Source organism: Sapajus apella, unplaced genomic scaffold, assembly GCF_009761245.1.
Source record: "Sapajus apella isolate SASKATOON/1434 unplaced genomic scaffold, GSC_monkey_1.0 scaffold42, whole genome shotgun sequence".
NCBI classification, from domain to species: domain Eukaryota; kingdom Metazoa; phylum Chordata; class Mammalia; order Primates; family Cebidae; genus Sapajus; species Sapajus apella.
In genome coordinates this window covers 67,091-81,017 of record NW_022436982.1, presented here as the reverse complement: position 1 = coordinate 81,017, position 13,927 = coordinate 67,091, and the positions used below count along the sequence as shown (strand labels likewise).

The 13,927-nt window shown below is 47.4% G+C and overlaps 1 long non-coding RNA gene across 1 annotated transcript in view; it reads left to right on the top strand.

Annotated features, from left to right (window-relative positions):
* LOC116565967 overlaps positions 1–13,927 on the top strand; it is a 31,639-nt gene that overhangs the window by 3,099 nt on the left and 14,613 nt on the right. The window lies entirely within an intron of this gene.

Below are 13,927 nucleotides of genomic sequence, written 5' to 3'. Positions count from 1 at the left end.
TAAAAAAGCTACATATCTGGCTGGTGGCTCACACTTGTAATCCCAGCACTTTAGGAGGCCAGGGCGGGCAGATCATGAGGTCAGGAGTTTGAGACCAAGGCTGACCAACGCAGCGAAACCCCGTCTCTACTAAAAATACAAAAAAATTAGCTGGGTTTGGTGGTGGGCACCTGTAATCCTGGCAACTTGGGAACTGAGGCAGGAGAATCATTTGAACCTGGGAGGCAGTGGTTGCAGTGAGCTGAGATTGTGCCATTGCATTCCAGCCTGGGCAGCAGAGCTAGACTGTCTCAAAAAAAAAAAAAAAAAGAAAAAAAAAAAAAAAAAAAAAGCTACAAGGAAATTCCTTGCGGGCTTCAAGATCTTTACCTTAAAACAGTTGTGTCAAATTTCATCCTGGCAATGTAAACTGATAGCTTATCTTCACAGGTGCAGGACGAAGGACAGAACTCAGAGTCATCCCTCTCCTTGCCTGAGACAAATGCATATCTAATTGCTTCTTCTGTCCCATTGTTTATGCAAAAATGCAGATCCACTGAGCCAGACTATGGCATTGGTGTGACTATTCCTTTACTCCCCCTTCCATGTAAATTGTGTATTCAATGAAAGGCTGATCAAAGGCCCAAAAGAATGCAACCTTTGTTTCTTATCTACCTGTGACCTGGAAGCCCCCACTTTGAGTTGTCCTGCCTTTCCAGACCGAACCAGTGTACATCTTACACATATTGATGGATGTGTTATGCCTCCCTAAAATGTATAAAACCAAGCTGTGCCCCAACCATCTTTGGCACGTGTTGTCAGAACCTCTTGAGGCTGTGTCATGTCATGGGTGTGTGCTCAACCTTGGCAATATAAACTTTCTTAATTGATTGAGACCTGTCTCAGATACTTTTGAGGTCATAACATGAATTCAGTTTCCTTTACAGACTCCCTGAGACCTGCATGTTGATCTTCCCCAAAATTTCCTAGTTTATATCCAGCAGAACACTGATATTTGGAGCAAAACTCTGCTTTATTACCTATATGTATCCAACTGTCCATCCATCCATCCATCCACCTGTCCCATCCATTTATTTCTCTGATCATCTTTCAGTGCCAAGACACTAAAGGCAGTTAGCCCTGTTTCACTTGCCAACTTCAATTCTGAAGCTGAGTCTGGATCAGGGATTGGTAAACTTTCTGTAAATGTCCAAATAGTAAAAAAAAAAAGAAATGTGTACATATATATATATATATTTATATATATATATATATTTTGAGATAGAGTCTTTCTCTGTTGCCTAGGCTGTAGTGCAGTGGCATGATCTCAGCTCACTGCAACCTCTGCCTTCTGGGTTCAAATGATTCTCCTGCTTCAGACTCCTGAGTTGCTGGGATTACAAGTGTCCACCACCACACCTGGCTAATTTTTGTATTTTTAGTACAGTTGGGGTTTCACCATGTTGGTCAGGCTGGTCTCAAACCCCTGACCTCGTGATCCGCCCACCTCGGCCTCTCAAAGTGCTGGAATTACAGGTGTGAGCCACCACACCTGGCCAGACAGTAAATATTTTAGATTTTGTGGGCCATCCAGTCTTTGTAGGAACTACTCAGCTTTGCTATTTTAGCACACAAGCAGCCATAGATATAGTTAAATGAATAAGCATGGCTGTATTCTAATAAAACTCTATTTACAGAAACAGGTGTGGCAGACTGCATTTGGCCTATGGGCCAGAATTTGCCAATTCTAGTCTGGATCAATGGGGAAGAGATATTATGTTCTATTATCAGGAACATGAACAGGGAGTGCCTTTGTGTTTGTACTATGATTATAGGCTTAAACAATTGTAGGGTGTTCTTGATGTATGTGAATGATTGGCTTTGTGATTGATTATGTGCCTGTGTATGTATGTGTGTGGCTACAGACATGTGTAGGTGGGTAAGGGTGTCAGCATTATGTATTTGTATATGGTGGGTTTTTTTTTTTTTTTTTTTTTGAGACAGGGTCTCGCTTTGTCACTCAGACTGGAGTGCAGTGGCATGATCTTGGCCCACTGCAACCACCACCAGACTGAAGCTAACCTCCCACCTCCCAGGTAGCTGGGACTACAGATGCATGCCACCACACCCTACTAATTTTTTGTATTTATAGTAGAGATGGGGTTTCTCCATGTTGCCAGGCTGGTTTCAAACTCATGGGCTCAAGTGATCTGTCCGTCTCGGTCTCCCAAGGTGCTAGGAGTACAGGTCGGAGCCACCGCACTGGGCGTGTTTGTTTTCTGGCTGCGCTTTCAATCCATCTCTTTGAGGTTGTCAATCTACAGGTCCTGCAGGGGGCGTCCAGTGCCCAGGGAAAAGGGGATACAGGGCTCCTGGCCTGAACTCTCAACCTCATGGGGCCTGCAGAGGGCGTCTAGCATACAGGCAAACTAAAGTGTGTGGCTCCTGGCCTGTGGAAGTGGGGATCTGGCCTAAGTGGGCTGTCATGTCTTGTTCCAGAAAGGGGCTGGAAATGAGCAAGAAATCAAATTACTCAACTTCTGAAAGTCCCTGATCCTGGAAGGGGTCTGCTTCACTTCCTATCCTTCTGCAAATCCTCTACCCATGTCTGGAGGGTCTCAGTCCAGCTGGAGGGGCAGAGCTTGGCTGTGCAGTCCCAGAGTGTGGGTGGAACATTGTACAGAACTTCTGGAGGCGATGGGATATCAGGATAGGAGGAAGTCTTGAGAAACAGCACACACCCCTTCCCTGCCTCCTACCCCCTGGAGCTTGACATATTGCAACTGCCAGGGTTTTCTCAGTACTTCTCTCCTCGATTCCCTGCAATTTGGGCCACTCTGAACCTCAGGATGCCTGGGCCTGGGCTGCCTGAAGGAGGGAGCTTTGCAAAAAGAACCTTGAGGATGAGTGGGGATGGAGAAAAGACATTTCAGATAGAATTAACAGCAAGCACAAAGGCTCAGAGGAGGGACATAAGAGTTTGTGGTTAATCCCAACGTAGGTGGGGCAGAAAAGGGCTAGTGGTGGGAGAGGCTATAAGTGTGTGGGAGGTGGAGTGGGAGAGTTATTTCTGGTCATATATAATTTTGAAAGATTCCTGAGGAAAGAGCCATGGGGATGGCCTAGCCCAGATGCTGCAACTGCCCCAAGGAAGGAAGCTGAAGTCAGGGCTGGGCTATAGTAGCAGGGATGAGGAAGCGGCACAGATACCAGAGACATTAAAGAGGTAGAAGTTGGGCTGCGCACAGTGGCACACGCCTGTAATCTCAGCACTTCGGGAGGCCAAGGCAGGTGGATCACTTGAGTCCGGGAGTTCAAGACTAGCCTGGGCAAAATGGCGAAACTACATGTCTACAAAAAATACAAAAGTTTGCTGGACGTGGTGGCCGGCACCTGTATTCCCAGCTTCTCAGGAGGCTGAGGTGGGAGGATCTCTTGAGCCTGGGAGGTTCAGGCTGAGGTGAGCTGTGATTGTGCCATTGCACTCCAGTCTGGCCCATAGAGTGAGAGCCTGGAAGAGCCAGGGATGGTGTACAGATCTACTTCTGGGTGCCAACTGCCTATTTGGGATTTCCTCTTGGCTTTCTTATAGACACTATATTGGGCTGTTTTTTGCATTGCTCTAAAGAAATACCTGAAACTGGGTAATTTATAAGAAAAAAGGTTTGGTTGGCTCACAGTTCTGCAGGCAATACAGGAAACATAACATTGGCATCTGCTTCTGAGGTGGCCTTAGGAAGCTTATAATCATGGCAGAAGGGAAGGGGGAGCAGGTGTCTCAGATGGCAGGAGCAGGAGCAGGAGAGAAAGGAGCAAGAGGGAGGTGCCACACGCTTTTAAACAGCCAGATCGCATGAGAACTCACTCATTTTTTGGGAGGACAGCACCAAGGGGTGGTGCTAAGCCATCTATGAGAAATCCATTCCCATGATCCAATCACCTCCCACCAGGCCCCACTTCCAATACTGAGGATAACAATTCAACATGAGATTTGGGCAGGGACCAATATCTAAACTATATCAGATACCTTATTCCAAAATCAAACTCTTGATTGTCTTCTCCCCAGTCATCCATCTCAGAAAAAGAAGCCACTGTCCCTTCAGGGGCTCAGGCCTGAAGCCTGTGTCATTCCCGGTTTTTCCCTTGCCCTTATGCCTCAAATATAATCCATTAGCTCAGCCTCTCATTCTACTTGTAAGTCTGTCTAGGATTCCTCCTCTTCTCTATTCTATCTGCCACCACCTGGGTTAGGCCAGCCTCATCCCTTTTCTAGACTACTGGAAAAACCCTCTGACTTCCCCATTCTTCTTTGTATAATTCATTTTCCAGACTGTTGATAGGGTCTTTGTAAACTGTTAATGAGATTATGTTACTCCTCAGCTTAAATCTTTTATAGCACATATAGAATAACGTCCTCACTCCTTCCTGTGGCCTGCAAAGACTTGGGTCATATAACTCCAGCCTCCTGGTCCTACCTCACCTTAGGCCATCTCCTCCTCATCCATTGTCCTTTGGCCACACTGGTCTTTTCTCCTTGAATGGCTGGCTTCTTCTCTTTTAGGTGTCTTGATGGTTAATACTGAATGTCAACTTGATTGGATTGAAGGATACAAAGTATCCATCCTGGGTGCCTCCGTGAGGGTGTTGCCAAAGGAGATTAACATTTGAGTCAGTGGGCTGGGAAAGGCAGACCCACCCTTAATGTGAGTGGGCACAATCCAATCAGCTGCCAGTGATATAAGCAGGCAGAAAAATGTGAAAAGAGAGACTGGCCTAGGCTTCCAGCCTATACCTTTCTTCCGTGCTGGATGCTTTCTGCCCTTGAACGTCACACTCCAAGTTCTTCAGTTTTGGTACTTGGACTGACTCTCCTTGCTCCTCAGCCTGCAGACAGCCTACTGTGGGACCTTGTGATCCTGTGAGTTAATTTAATACTTAACAAACTCCCATTTATATATATCTTTCCTTCTTTTCTTTTTTTTTTTTTTTGAGTTGGAGTCTTGCTCTGTTGCCTAGGCTAGAGTGCATTGACATGATCTCGGCTCACCTTTCTCTCAGTCTGCACCTACAGCCTTATGGAGAGCTCCTAATGACCATTGATTCATAAGCCAATTTTTGAGCTAAGTGTATATGATTCTGCACAATTTTCTTGAACTAGCTTGGGGTGGATCACTATAGCATTAAGGCCCCATTCAGGGTGATCCTGAAAGACAGAGGAAGCTGAGACCACTATCTGGCTTGGGCTTCTCATACCACAGGGTGAATGGGTAGGGGAAGTTGATTCTGACTATCCAGGGGAAATAGGCTGTAGTTACATGATGAGGTCATGAAGGTGTATAAAGTCACCTCTGTAATTTCAGGGTGATGATGCCTGATGATGCCTTGGTTAAATTCAGTGGTCAACGTTAATGGAAGACCACTGTAATCTTAGGCAGGACCACCAGGGGCTAGTGTCCCTTGGGTGTGAAGGTTCAGGTACCTTAGTGGGCATAGAATATCAACCAGTGAGGGCTGGCTGGAGGTTAAGAGACCTTCAAGTGAGTCACAGGGGAAGTATGGTACAGAATTCTGATTCCTGCCCCCTGATGTGCATGCCCTGTGTAATCTCTTCACCTTGAAGTGATGAAGTGATCCTTTTGTGAATATGACGGTATGTAACTTGAGTGATTATATTTGTATGTGGCAAAGATGAAGGGCTTTTGCAGATGGAGTGAAGGTTCCTAACCAGTTGACTTTGAGTTTTTCAAAAGGGAGATCACTGTTGGTAGGCCTGGCCTAACCAGGTAAACCTTTAAAAAAATGTATAGGGGTAAGAGACAAGAAGCAACAGAGCAACAGCAGGCCGGGCATGGTGGCTCATGCCTGTAATCCCAGCACTTTGGGAGGCCCAGGTGGGTGGATCACCTGAGGTTGGGAGTTCAAGACCTGCTTGATCAACATGGAGAAACCTTGTCTCTATTAAAAATACAAAATGAGCTGGGTGTGGTGGCATATGCCTGTAATCCTAGCTACTCAAGAGGCTGAGGCAGGAGAATCACTTGAACCTGGGAGGTAGGGTTGCAGTGAGCCAAGATCGTGCCATTGCACTCCAGCCTGGGCAGCAAGAGTGAAACTCTTGTCTCAAAAAACAAACAAACAAAAAAACTAGGGGAGGAAAACATGTCACCCCAATTATCTTGGATTTAGAACCAGATGTTGCTATGGAAAGAATTGTGTCCCCCTCTGAATAACGTAAGGTTACGTCCTAACTCTAAATGTGACTGTATCTGAAGATGGGGTATTTAGGAGGTAATTAAGGTTAAATGAGGCTGGGTGTGGTGGCTCATGCCTGTAAACCCAGCCCTTTGGGAGACTGAGACGGGTGGATCACCTGATATCAGAAAACCAGCCTGGCCAACATGGCGAAACTCCATCTCTACTAAAAATACAAAAATTAGCTGGGCATGGTGGCATGTGCCTGTAGTCACAGCTACTCAGGAGGCTGAGGCAGGAGAATTGCTTGAACATGGGAGGCAGAGGTTGCAGCGAGCCAAGATGGTGCCACTACACTCCAGGATGGGTGACAAAGTGAGACTCCATCTCAAAAAAAAAAAATAAATAAATAAAGTCAAATGAGATCATAATTTGATAGGAGTATACCCTTAGAAGAAGAGGAGGGGATCTCTCTTTGTCTCACTTTGTCACATAGTAAGAAGGTGACTGGCTGGTTGCAAGCCACAAACAAAGCCCTCACCAGAAAGTGACTATCTTGACACTTTCTTTTTGAGGCAGGATCTTGCTCTGTTGCCCAGCATGGAGGGCAGTGTCATGATCATGGCTCACTGTAGCCTCGACCTCCCAGGCTCGAAAGATCCTCCCAGCTCAGCCTCCCAAGTAGCTGCAAGTAGCTGGGACTGCAGGCACTTACCACCATACCCAGCTAATTTTTTTCTATTATTATTATTAATATCATTATTATTATTATTTTGTAGAGCCATTGCCCAGGCTGGTCTCAAATTCCTGGGCTGAAATTATTCTCCTGCTTCGGCCTCCCAAAGTGCAGGGACTTCAGTCATAAGCCACTGCTCCTGGCCCATCTTGGTACTTTGGATCGTGGACTTCAAACTTTCGGAACTGTGAGAAAATAAATTTCTGTTGTTTAAGCTATGCTGTCTATGGTTTTTTGTTATGACAGCCTGAACTAAGATGGATGTGGTAATTTCTAAGGCTCTGAATTGTCTGTCTTTGGGGAGAGGTGAATTTTTTGGTTGCATAAACAAAGGTGATATTATGTTAGGTGATACTCTTAATTTTCTAAGAAGTCTAGGGTTTGGGAAGAAGGGTGTATGTTGATCTTGGCTAGCCATAGTGTGGACTATAGAGATATTATTATTATTTTCATTGCCCACTAAGCTAGTGCCTCTCTGTGTTTGAAAAATTTCCTATTATATTATTCTTGGTTACTGGTAGACTTTGCTTTCCATCACAGAATCCCCAAAGATCCCCAAAGATTTCCCAGCCCCCTCTATGCTAGGATTTGGACACATGACCTAGGCTGTGCTAATCATAATCACCTTCAAGAACTGTGAGCAGGAAACTAGTAGTGATGTGAAGGAGTGGGGTTGTTAGAGAATCTGTTTTTTGGTGGTGGTAGGGGTGGTGGTGAAAATGATGTCTATTTTACAGGGGCAGCTGTAGCTATGATTCCAGAGGTGGCATCTGGCAGGCTGACCTCCTAACACCGGTGAGGCTTGGGGCAACAGTACAAATGAAGGCCAACTATCTAAATATTTAAAAGGTAAAAAGCAAGCTAACAAGTCATCAGATAAAAAAATGTGTCTGTCTTCCTTACCTTGAAAAATATACTTTTTTTTTTTGAGATGGAGTCTTGCTTTGTTGCCCAGGCTGGAGTGCAATGGCACGATCTTGGCTCACTGCAACCTTTATCTCCTGGGTTCAAGTGATTCTTCTGCCTCAGCCTCCCAAGTAGCTGCGACTACATGAATGTATCATCATGCCTAGCTAATTTTTGTATTTTTAGTAAAGACAGGGTTTTGCTATGTTGTTCAGGCTGGTCTCTAACTCCTGACCTCAGGTGATCCACTGGCATCGGCTTCCCAAAGTGCTGGGATCACAGATGTGAGCCACTGTGGCTGGCCGAAATATACTTTCTTTTTTTTTTTTTTGAGATGGAGTCTCACTCTGTGGCCCAGGCTGGAGTGCAGTGGCGTGATCTCGGTTCATTGCAACCTCCGCCTCCTAGGTTCAAACAATTCTCCTGCCTCAGCCTCCCGGGTAGCTAGGACTACAGGCGCATGCCACCATATCTGGCTATTTTTTTGTATTTTTAGTAGAGACAGGGTTTCACTATATTAGCCAGGATGGTCTTGATCTTCTGACCTCATAATCTGCCCGCCTTGGCCTCCCAAAGTGCTGGGATTTCAGGTGTGAGCCACTGTGCCCGGTAAAAAATATACTTTCAAAACAACTTGGAGGCTAGGTTCAAGTTGAGAATTCTTGAACTCCTTGGAGTTCCCTGATGGAATGAGGTGGTAAGGGGAGAGCCCATTGCTAGCCCTCCACTTGTCCCTCTCTTCTCCCTATCCTCAGTTCTATCCTGCACCATAAAGGGTCTCATGTTCCTGGGCATAAACACTCCAGTCCCGTACGTACGAAATCCTACATTCCCTGCAAACAGCTACTTCTTGGCTACCCTCTGGACCTGGTAGTGTGTATGTGTATATCAGTGACATAGTCTATCCTAGGAAAAACAGATCTGAGGAAGAGGCCCACATGGATATTGGCAGCTACTTGGGGTCATTTGGGCAGGAAATTCTCTGTTTTTCAATTCCTGAAATGTGGTCTAGAAGAAAAGAATGAGTTCTGGGTGGGTGCTCCCTTGGTCCTGCAGACTTTTTTTTTTTCCTGTGTCCAAAGATATGATTAGAAGAAGGCCAGATCAGGGTCATCTAAAACACGGGATGCAGGGCAAGGACCCCAGTTGTCTGGACATTAGCATTGTTCTGGCCATTTGGCATCCCCTTTTGATGATACCACCATGCTGTCTTGGAGGCCTATCTGGACCATCTGTACTGTACTGTATGCTTTGGGAGTGGTTCTGGCTGCCTAGACTCACTTATTCTTGTTATTTTCTGCATCTTCCCAGGGTCTTTTAAATAAGCTCCTTTTCTGTTGGAATCAGCCAGTGAATTTCAGTGGCTTGCAAGTGAGAATCCTGATCAATACTTTTGTTTATTTGCCTTTAATTTTTGGAGGGGAGGGGGAAGCTTCATGAAGACCAAGACCATATCTATCTTGTTCACTATTGTATCACCAGCAACTAGAATAGTGCCTGGAATGAATAAGTGTTCTGGGTTGCAGACAGTGATGAGGCATCACTTTAGGGGTTTTCCCAGGGCTGGACTCCTATGTGATGGAAGCACTGGGATCCCTGGAGGCCCTACAGTAACATTCAGAGCAATACTCTGGCACTCAGTGCTGCCATACCAGGAGCCATTTATGTAGACTACAGAAAGAATGGTGCTCCCTGGAGTTGTGCAGTGCTGCTGTCCTGCCTGATGGGGTTGAGTGTTCCTGACAGTGGCAGGGTTTCCTGAGAGGAATAGTGGCTTGACAGTAATGAGGGGACCTTGACATTAATGGGAGTCCTGTCAGCAATGAGGACACAATAGGTATTGGGACATCCTGCCAGGGATGGGGGTTCCTCAACTGATGAGCACTTTACAGTGTTGAGGCCCTGACAGAAGGGCTGGCTTCCTCCTGGGAGAGGACCCTTGAAATTGATGGCCTGATGAGAAGGAGGTTGGCATCGTGATTGGGGCTTGGATGGTGTTAGGCTCAGATTTCCAGGGACTGGGATTCTGAGATCAAAAACCCTAGGAGATCTGGTTGTCCCTGAGGCTGGGGTGAAAGTTTTCCCACCTCTTCTAGGTTGGAGCCGAGGCCAGCTCACATCTTCTGCATCCCACTGGAGCCACGGGGAAGACCTGAAGGCCCTAGAAGTAGGGTGGGGAGGCCTAACTCCCTCATCTACCCTGATCCTTTGTGGTCTGTCCTTGCTCTTTTCTTCCAACCCTGCCCTGCCTGCCCCTGGCCCTTTGGGTGATGGAAGTGGCCCTCAGATACGGGTCTTTTGGGAGTTGGATGCTGCCCTGCTGCCCTCAGATGCTTTGCTCTTCGGAGGTCCTCCATGACCTGCCGATCAGACACCTGGCCCCATTCCGTTTCAGGAGCCCTGCCTGTCACAGGTTCCCTTGTCCCGCCTCTACCCCTACCCTCCAGATCCCCAGCACTGTTCCTACATTCCTCCTTTTCTTTAAACATCACCAGGTCCTGGCCTCTGATACTCCGTTGGGAATAGGGGTAGGGTGGGCATTGCTGTAGCCCAATAATCCCCTTCTACACTGCTTCACTGTTGGGAAAACTGAGGCCTGAGTAGATCCCCTCTTTGAGGCTCTGGGGAAGCTGATGCCTCTTCTACTGCAGAGGCCCAGGAGGCTGGAAGCCCTCCAGGGTATGTCTTTATGTCTAGGTTCAAGTGCTGGGACCCTACCTGTGGCCACCAGCTTCTCCTCTTGTTTTTTCCCTAGCTCTTTCTAGCAAGCTTAGCTTTTCTACCCCAACTAGACTTCCCAGCCCTCAGTCCAAGTGCTGCCCATCAGGGAGGCTTGAACTGCAATCCCAGGTTTGCTACTCACCAGTTGAGTTGACTTGGGAGGTCATTCTCCCTTTCTGTGCTTCAAATTCCTTATACATAGAATAGTACTAATGATACCTCATGGGATTGTTTGAGGTTGCAGTGATGTAATGCCAAGAAAAGACTCAGCTTGGAGACTTGCACTTGGCCGGCAGCCAAAAGTAGCAGCTTTCCCTATTCCCATGGGCTGCTTCTCCAGATCTCACCCTGCTGTACGGCTCTCCATTTGTAATTAGGAGACAGGTCAGCTCAGAGAAGTGGTATGTGTAGTAGTTCAGAGTAGATATTCTGGAGCCAAACTGCCCAGACAGGAACCCCAGCCCTGCTTTTTCCCTAGTTGTCCAGCCTGGATAGGTGACTTACCTCTGTACCTCAGTTTTTTCAGCTGCAACATAAGAATGGTAATAGTACATAAAGTAGTGCCGAGGACCCAGTAAGCACTAGTGGAGAATTAGCTAATACTCAGAGCCATGTCCTTCCATGTGCACAAAGTCTTGGGGGTCATCTAGGAAGTTATCTGACCAGAGAAATGCCTGCTGTTTCCTACAGAGGGGCACTTGGAGGAAATTTCCCAGCTAGGAGTCTTGAGCCTTCATGAAACTGTTATTTCTATGGTTTTCTGGTGCTTTCTAAATTTCCCGGAGCCCAGAAAGAGGGGGTGACATGGATCTTGCCTGCCGAGAAGTTGAACATAAGATGATCAAAACATGATCAAAACCTTATGGAGTTGGCTCTGAACAAACACTCAACCACACAACAGAGATAGCTCCAGCTGTCTTGAGAACTGGATGTGCTCCTGGTGGGGCGTGGGGTGTGGTGGGAAAAGGCCAGTTCAGTTTCATTTTTGTTAATCATATGTGTATTGGGGCTTATTTCATGCCAGACCCTAGAAGAGCAACGTGGGCAATGGAGATGGATGAACTCCCCAAAGAGCTCTCTCGACAGATAGGAAAGGGAACTTTTCATGCCCCAAAGTCTAAGAGCAGCCTGAGCAGGATGTCAGATACTTTTTTTTTTTTTGAGACGGAGTCTCACTCCGTCACCCAGGCTGGAGTGCAGTGGCGTGATCTCAGCTCACTGCAACTTCCGCCTCCTGGGTTCAAGCAATTCTCCTGCCTCAGCCTCCTGAGTTGCTGAGATTACAGGTGCCCACCACCATGCCCAGCTAATTTTTGATTTTTAGTAGAGACGGGGTTTCACCATGTCTGCCAGGCTGGTCTTGAACTCCTGGCCTCCCTGAGGTGAATCCACCCATCTCGGTCTCCCAAAGTGCTGGGATTACAGGCATGAGCCACTGTGCCCAGCCGGATGTCGGATACTTTTAGGGAGATATTGGCTGCTGAAATATTGGACTTTAGAATGGTAAGTATCACCCAGCTGCAGGCCTTGAGCCTGTAACAGATGCCATGTGCCCTAGAGAGGAAGGTCTATCTAGAGGCAGACAACAAGGTCTACATATCCTGGTTGGGGAACTAGGAGTCCACACTGCTCTTCAGAGAGCTGGCAACCTCTGGTGGGCTCCTGGCCCACCAGAACTCTGGATAAATGAAAATGCAACAATCTTCAGTGACTGATTGTGATACAGGAAGCAGATGTTGATTAAATTGAGTCACAGTGCTGAGAATGTTAGAGTGGGGCAGGATGCTCAGTTGCTGCAATTGCTCAGATTGCTGGGCTTATGTACCTGGAAGGGAGATAAGGGAGTAAGACCCAGTGCCCAGGATGGGTTGGTATGGTTGGGGGGTGAGAAAAAGAGGAAGGCAGAAAGCTAGGATGGAAAACACTGGTTGGAGACAGGGTGGGGAGGGTTGCATGCCATCTCCCCTGGGGTTCTAGTGTCCACCCTCAGATTTCCTCCAAATTCTTCATTTCCCAAGCTTCCAGGGTCAAGCACAAGTCTATTGAATCCAAGGCACTTCACTAGCTCCTAGATTATTTTATCTTTTTCCGAGACTCAATTCCTCCTTTGATCTCAGAGGGTGGCCCCAGGGAGAGTTTTTTCGACCTGCAGGACTTTGTGGGGAGTCTATGCAAATACTGGGGGTTTAGCATGAGAACCAAAGCTTCAGGAGCTAAGTCTTTGTTTGGAAGGAGTCTAAAATATCAAGCTCCTCTCTCACATCTGACAAATGGTGAAACTGAGGTCTTGGGGTGCAGAGTGGGAAAGGAACTTGCCCAGAGTCACACAATGAGTGGGGGCAGAGACAGGATCATGGGACTCTGGCCCAGGCAGTGAGTTCAGGATTTGCTCTTGTACCTCCTAGCAGCAGTGTCATGGAGGTAGTGTCCAGGGGCCCCTGTCCTGGTGGCATCTTCTCCCACTCTCGCCTTCCCTGCTCTGTCTGTGTGTTCCTCTGATAGTCCAGAGAGAGCACTTGCATTGCTTCTGTGGCAGACTGACTTCCTCTAAATTTCACTGGCACTGAGAAGGACTTCAGGCAATGTACTCCCCTCCCATGTGCGTTTGTCCTCTGCTTGCTGGGTGCGGGGCACAAGGTCCACAGCTGGGAGATCTAGAATGCCATGGCTGGCTGGCTTGGTGGTTGGATCAAAGAATGGCTGGGTGGGAAGTGGGTGAGTAGATGGTTGGATGGATGGAGGTCTGATGAATGCAGAAACAGCTGAATGAATGGATGCATGGATGCATATGAATGGATGGGTTATTTCAGCTGTTCTTGAAAATTATCCCTATCCCTCCCACCTACCTGGTTTCCCAGGTGATTCTGAGGCCTGGGATACCCAAGGTTTTGAGCACTTGCATCTGGGAGCAGGGGAGAGGAAGAGGATGTCATGCTGTCAGCCTGGTGAGGAGGGACTGCCACAACTCCCTCACCATGTCTCCCTTTCCAGCACCTGCTCAGGCCTGATTTTGTTGCTGGCTGAAGTATACCTGATATAATGACAGCCTCTCTTCCCAGGCAACGGTGCTCATTCTGGCCTCCTTGCTGTCATCTGACCCCAGTGGCACAGACTTATCACTCCCAGCTGGGCAGGCCCTTAGAGAACACCGTCTGGAGGCCAACCTGCTTCCCCAGGGTACTTTCCAAGTATGAGGAGCCCACTCTGTACAGAGCAGCCCTGTAGGATGCTCCAAGAGTCACATGGTTCTCATCTCCTAGAGCTGAGATTCTGATCCCATCTGGGGAGACGTCTCTGGTCTCAGTGTTGCCTTTGGGCCTTGGAGCCCATGTAGACTGCAGGGGTGGTGGTAGGGCTCCTCTGTAGAGAATCTCCTGTGCTTCTCTGGCTACT